This window comes from Thamnophis elegans, chromosome 15 (genome assembly GCF_009769535.1).
Source record: "Thamnophis elegans isolate rThaEle1 chromosome 15, rThaEle1.pri, whole genome shotgun sequence".
NCBI classification, from domain to species: Eukaryota; Metazoa; Chordata; class Lepidosauria; order Squamata; family Colubridae; genus Thamnophis; species Thamnophis elegans.
Genome location: NC_045555.1, coordinates 3290715 through 3297620, shown reverse-complemented (window position 1 = coordinate 3297620; position 6906 = coordinate 3290715).

The window sequence follows — 6906 nt, the reverse complement described above, 5'->3', positions numbered from 1 at the left end:
GGTTCTACTTGGAGTGAGCCCCTGTTGGCCAAGGGGGCTTTCGAGGTACAGATTCACCTTGGCGCCCTGCAATTTTCGCTTAATGGTCGGCTGAGCGAGTTGCCTGGACCCCAGCCATTGAAGGTTGCAAACCCTTATGGTCTGGTTGGTAGGAATCTAGCGGGGGTTCTGTGGCTAAGACGCTGAGCTTGTCGATCAGAAAGATCGGCAGTTCGGCAATTTGAATCCCTAGCGCCGCGTAACGGAGAGAGCTCCCGTGACTTGTCCCAGCTTCTGCCAACCTAGCAGTTAGGAAGCACGTAAAGATGCAAGTAGAAAAATAGGAACCACCTTTGGTGGGGAGGGAACAGCGTTCCGTGCTCCTTTGGCGTTGAGTCATGCCGGCCACAGGACCACGGAGACGTCTTCGGGCAGCGCTGGCTCTTCGGCTTTGAAACTGAGATGAGCACCGCCCCCTAGAGTCGGGAACGACTAGCACAGATGTGCAAGGGGAACCTTTACCTTTAATCTAGCCAAATCTGACAGGCATTTAAGCCATGGTTAACCAAACGGTGGCTTAGGTTAATGCCCAACCCCTGAGTTTTTCAACTTTCCGGCTCTGCCCTCCAAGTGGGGAGCAGTTTTGTTTTTTTTAAACAGTCGGATGGAAACCGAGTTTGGCTGTTTGTGGAAAAGTCCATTTTAGACAATATATCAGTTTATTGATTTAGGACACTTCCACCAAACAACCTTTTTTTTTTTAAGTTCCCTGGATCTCTTTCTCACGCTGGACCTTAAATAATTTATAGCCCAGGCTGTAAAGGATGACGTTTTGCTTTTAAAGTCTGCTAAATAACTAGAACATTAAACAGAAACACATCCAAAGGTATTTCGTTTGGGCGGCTGTTCTTCTATTTTCTCATAGCAAAAATGCTGTGCTTGGTTTGAGTGTGTGTGAGAACGTGGCTTGCGGGCTCTGAAGAGACAAACCCATTTCGTAACACGGTTTGTTTTGTTCTTGACTGTTTTCGGTGAGCGCCACCGTGGTTGGTAACTGACCCTTTGTAGTTGAATGGGCGAGTTCAGCTAAGTACTAGTCTATTTCATCAACCATGCTTAGATAAATCATTGCTTGATGATAAATCGTGATGCCGATCTGCTCCTGTGGGAAAACTAGCTGAAATAGATGGCTTAACCCTTCGTACATTCTCTGGCAGACCTTTGCCAATCATCTGCCACCTTGGAAATCCTGTGAGTTACAGCTTTCCTCCTTTGGCTACCTACGAGCAAAGCTCTGTAGGCCACAAGATGCCCTGTTTTGGATCATAAATAATGTTTTTTTTAAAGATGGCCTTCCTACATTCCATAGAATGACAACAACTGGGCCTTCCTTTCCTTCTTTCCTTCCTTCCTTTTTCTCCCTTTTTTCTCTTTCCTTCCATTCATCCACCTCATTTACTTACTTCCTCTCTCTTTCTCTCTTTTTCCTTTTCTTCCCCTTCTTTCTCTCTCCCTTCCTTTATCTTTATCTCTTTCTTTCCACCCACCTTCTTCCTTCTTTTCTCTTTTTTCTCTTTCCTTACACTCCCTCCCTCCCCTTTTATCTCTATCTCTTTTCTTCCACCAATCTTCCTTCATCTCTCTTACTTTTTTCTCTTTCCTTACGCTCTCTTTCCTTTCTTCCTCCCTCCCACCCTTTTTATTGGTGGTGGCTCTCCAGCTTCAGCGTACGTTGGAGGAAGCTAACTATCTTGACCCCTTCCAGTCTGGCTTCAGACCCGGTTACAGCACAGAAACCGCTTTGGTCGCATTGACCGATGATCTCTGGAGAGCTAGGGATGGAGGCCATGCTTCCATCCTAGTTCTCCTGGACCTCTCAGCGGCTTTCGATACCATCGACCATGGTATCCTTCTGCGACGACTGCGGGAGATAGGGGTGGGCGGCACTGTTTTGCAGTGGTTCTCCTCCTATCTCTCGGACAGGTCGCAGTCGGTGTTGGTGGGGGGGCAGAGATCGTCCCTGAGGCCCCTAACTTATGGGGTGCCGCAGGGGTCGGTCCTATCCCCCCTACTATTTAACATTTACATGAAACCGCTGGGCGAGATCATCCGAAGGCACGGGATAAAATACCACCAATATGCGGACGATACACAGTTGTATCTGTCCGCCCCGTGCCAACTCAATGAAGCGGTGGACGTGATGAACCGGGGTCTAGAAGCCGTTAAAGACTGGATGAGAGCAAACAAGCTGATACTCAACCCAGACAAGACCGAGTGGCTGTTGTGTTTCCCTCCCAAAAATTTGACCAACATACCATCACTCAGGCTGGGGGGACAAAACTTACACCCCTCAGAAAGGGTCCGCAACTTGGGAGTCCTCCTGGACCCACAGCTGACTTTTGACCACCATCTCTCAGCTGTGACCAGGGGGGCATTTGCCCAGGTTCGCCTGGTGCGCCAGTTGCGGCCCTACCTGAATCGGGAGGCCCTCACAACAGTCACTCGAGCCCTTGTGATCTCCAGGCTGGAATACTGTAATGTGCTTTACATGGGGCTGCCCTTGAAGAGCATCCGGAGACTTCAGCTAGTCCAGAATGCGGCCGCGCGAGTGATCGTGGGCGCACCACGGTTCGCCCACATAACACCGATCCTCCGTGAGTTGCACTGGCTACCTGTCGATCTCCGGGTGCACTTCAAGGTCCTACTCACCACCTATAAAGCGCTCCATGGTAGTGGATCTGGCTATTTGAGAGACCGCCTTCTGCCAATTACCTCCCTGCGTCCCATCAGATCGCATAGAGTTGGCCTCCTCCGTATTCCATCCGCCAGTCAGTGCCGACTGGCGACTACTCGGAGGAGAGCCTTCTCTGTTGCGGCTCCGACACTATGGAACAATCTCCCCGTGGAGATTCGTACCCTCACCACCGTCCAGGCCTTCCGCACAGCCCTTAAGAACTGGCTAGCCCGTCAGGCCTGGGGATAAGTTTACTCTTGCCCCTCCCGAATGCTGAGTGAATGTTGAGTTTTACTGTTTAATTTACTTTTGTGCACATTTCTTTTTGTATTGTCCTACACTCCCTTTCCTTTTTGATTGTAAGCCGCCCTGAGTCCCCTCAGGGAAAAGGGCGGCCTATAAATGTCTAATAAATACTAAAAAAAAATACTATTACTATCTCTTTCCTTCCACCCATCGTGCTTCCTTCATTTCTTTTTCTCTTTTCTTCCACCAATCTTCCTTCCTTCCTTCTACTCTTTTTCTCTTCCCTTCCATCTATCTTTCTTTCTTTCTCTTTCTTTCTTTCTTTCTTTCTTTCTTTCTTTCTTTCTTTCTTTCACAAAAATGCCTTTCCAGTGGCAACCGAAGCCCAAGTGACTAAGCTACCCCCCCCCCAAATCAAACCCCAGGCAGGCGTACTCCGAGCCAACTCCGGCTCGCACAAAGGATCGATATTTCAGAATGACAGCAAGATGGTCTGGCCTTGTCATATTTATAGCTAGTTGTTGGCAAGGCCCCTTGAGGCAAGCAGACGGAGGGCTCTTCCACACCATGGTAATTCCAGCCATGCTTGCCAGAAGCCAAACAGCAATTCTGCTTAATGGCCGAGGAAAAGCTAGCTTGGCATTTCTGGCCGTCCTAAGTATAGGGAAGGATTGGTCCCTACTCCATTTGCAACAAAAGCCCAAAGCATCTCCAAAGCTCTCAGGACAAAAGAGCTTTTTCCTTTGCGGACTCTTTTAGAAGCGCTGGAGGAAATAATTGCAAATGCCTTGAGCTGCAAAAGCGACTCTCGCTCATTGGAGTCCGGACGAAGTCAAATCGCCTGAGCCATCGTGGGCAGCAACAATGAATATTTTCTGGACTCCGAACACAGAGAAACCCCGATGTGTCAAACAAGGGAAGCCGATTGAAAAAAAAGAGGCCCAATTATAATAAAGGTGATGGAGCCATTGGAAGGAAGATGGCAAGGACAAAATACTTGTTTTCCTGGGGAGCCCTGTTGGGTGATATCACCTCCTCCTATATCGGGTTCTTAAACCGGTCCAGAACCGTCCTCTCTCATTTCTCAGTAGCCTCTCCGTTCTCCTCTCTGTTCTCGTTGAATTCTTTTAAAACTTTGTGCATTTCTAAGGCTTGGCTGGAAGGCTCAATTATAGCAACCCCTGGAGGAGATAAAGTCAATTTTCACCCATTCATCAGAAAAGCCATGGGAAGTTTGATCACCTTGGACAGTCGCCCTTATCTCAAAGCACTTCCTTGCACACGGAAAGCTAAGGCTTCTGGATAAGGCTTTCCCCTGAGATGCTGTTTCCCTGCCAGTGTTCTGTTGTGTATATGACATTGCACCTTTTTTTTTGTAATTTTTTTTATTTTTTCATTTTCATAACATATAATCACTTGTATTATTAAATGTTGACATCAATTCATCTTACCATCAACTCCCAAAAAACAATTATTGGCTCTTATGCTCTCCATACACCATATTTGTACCTTATCCATCACTTTCTTCTCCCTCTCTCCTTCCCCTCTCCTTTCTTCCCTCTGTCGCCCTTCTCTTCTCTACTTCCCCTTCCTCTCTCCTTCTCCTCTCTCCCCTTTCCACACCTTATTTCTTTCCTCCTCTTCCCCCCCACTACGTGCCCTCTCTCCTATCACTCTCTTCTTCCCTTACCTCTCTCCTCTATTTCCCACTCTTCATCTCATTTACTTGGTGTATTTCCGCTTCTGAGCAAGCTCCATTTTATGTTGATGGTATTTATAATTCCTTTTCAATTTACATATTTAATTTTAACAGATATCTTCTTCCTTCTTTAAAAAAAAATAGAACAAAAAAGTATACATATGTAGTCATTGTGCTTTTAGACTTCCCCACCTCCTAGCCTAATTTTGGCCGAGATGTGGACCTGGTTACAATTCCCAGCCCATCATTATCTTTATATAATTATATATCCTTAAGTGTCCCCAATTTGTGACTCTGTCTTTAAATCTCAATAGTTTCCCATTGAAGGTGTATTTCATGTTCCCTCTCCATTTTTCTATATCTTGGATTAGATTACCCTTAATTGTCTATAAATGGCAAACCTCGCTGTTCAATGTTCATTACAATTCCCTTAATCTATTATATAGAAGAACAAGCATTAAACATCTCACTTTATTCATCATCTTAAAAGTTCTTTATATAACCATGTTTCATATATTTTAACCCATTGGACATTGGACCTTGAGGCTGTGTTGCCGAATGGCAGGCACAAATATTTTGCACGCCGAACCGGCAGTAATGTCAGCAGCAACTCACCCCTGCACCGGAGGGAGTGAGCTCCCGTCACTTGTCCCAGCTTCTGCTGACTTAGCAGTTCGAAAGCACCTAAAAAAATGCAGGTAGAAAAATAGGAACCACCTTTGGTGGGAAGGCAACAACTTTCCGTGCGCCTTTGGCATTGAGTCATGCCGGCCACGTCTTCGGACAGCGCTGGCTCTTCGGCTTTGAAACGGAGATGAGCTCTGCTCCCTACAGTTGGGAACGACCAGCACATATGTGCAAGGGGAATCTTTACCTACCTTATTCACACTTATGCACCTCCTCCTTTAACTCAAGTGGTTACAAATTTGCCAGGCCATATTGATGTGTGCAACCTTTCTTTACTGAAGCTCCCCAATTTCTCCCAGATAGTCCTCGATTTACGATCCCAAACATTTCTGTTGCTAAGTAAGATGCTGGTTAAGTGCACATTTTTTTTGGGGGGGGGGAACCTTAGAGAGGAGCTACTTACTAGTGGACCAGGGACGGGCAAGTATGGCCCCATTGTGACCTTTTGACTTTTTTAATTTTTTTATTTATTTATTTTGGTTTCTGCATGTATGAGAAAACATCATACATGTCAAGCATGTATGAGAAAACAAGTATAAGTTTAAATATAACATATAAATATATAAGTATAGGCAGGTGTAAATATATACATAAGAAATGAGTACAAATAAATGGGGACAATCAGACAGGGACGGTAAGCAGGCATGCTGGTGCACTTATGCCCACCTCCTTACAGACCTCTTAGGAATGGGGTGAGGTCCATGGTAGACAGTTTAAGGTTAAAGTTTTGGGGGTTTGAGGATGTAACAATGGAGTCAGATAGAGCATTCCAGGCATTGACCACTCGGTGGCTGAAGTTGTATTTTCTGCAATCGAGTTTGGAGCGGTTTACCTTGAGTTTGTATCTATTGTGTGTTGTGTATTATTGCGGTTGAAACTGAAGTAGTCGTTGACAGGTAGGATGTAGTAGCAGACAATTTTGTGTTCTACGCTTAGGTCAGACCATAGGCGGCATAGTTCCAGATTGTCCAAGCCCAAAATTTCAAGCCTGATGTTGCAAGCAGAGGAGTGGAGGACTCTTCTTATGAAATACCTCTGGACCCACTCAATCGTATTAATGTCCGTTATACAGTGTGGATTCCAGGCAGATGAGCTGTATTCGAGGATTGGTCTGGCAAAGGTTTTGCATGCCCTGGTTAGCAGTGCAATGTTATCAGAGAAGACACTTCGTAAAATTAGGTTAACAACCCTCAATGCCTTTTTGGCAATGCTGCTACAGTGAGCTCTGGGGCGTAGATCGTTTGAGATGAGTAGCCCTTGGTCCTTGACAGAGTGAGGCTCCGGAATTCTGGGAGTTGAAGTCCACAGAGTGTAAAGGGACCATACTTGCCAACTCCTGAAGCCAACAAATGGGATGCATTTTACTGAGCCGTGGTGGTGCGGTGGTTAGACTGCAGTATTGCAGGCTGACTTCTGCGCACTGCCCCAAGTTCAATGATCCTTGATGGCTCAAGGTTGACTCAGCGTGCCATCCCCCCAAGGTCCGCAAAATGAGGACCCATATTGTTGGGGACTCTGTAAACTGCTCAGAGAGTGCTGTAAAACATTATGGGGTGGTATA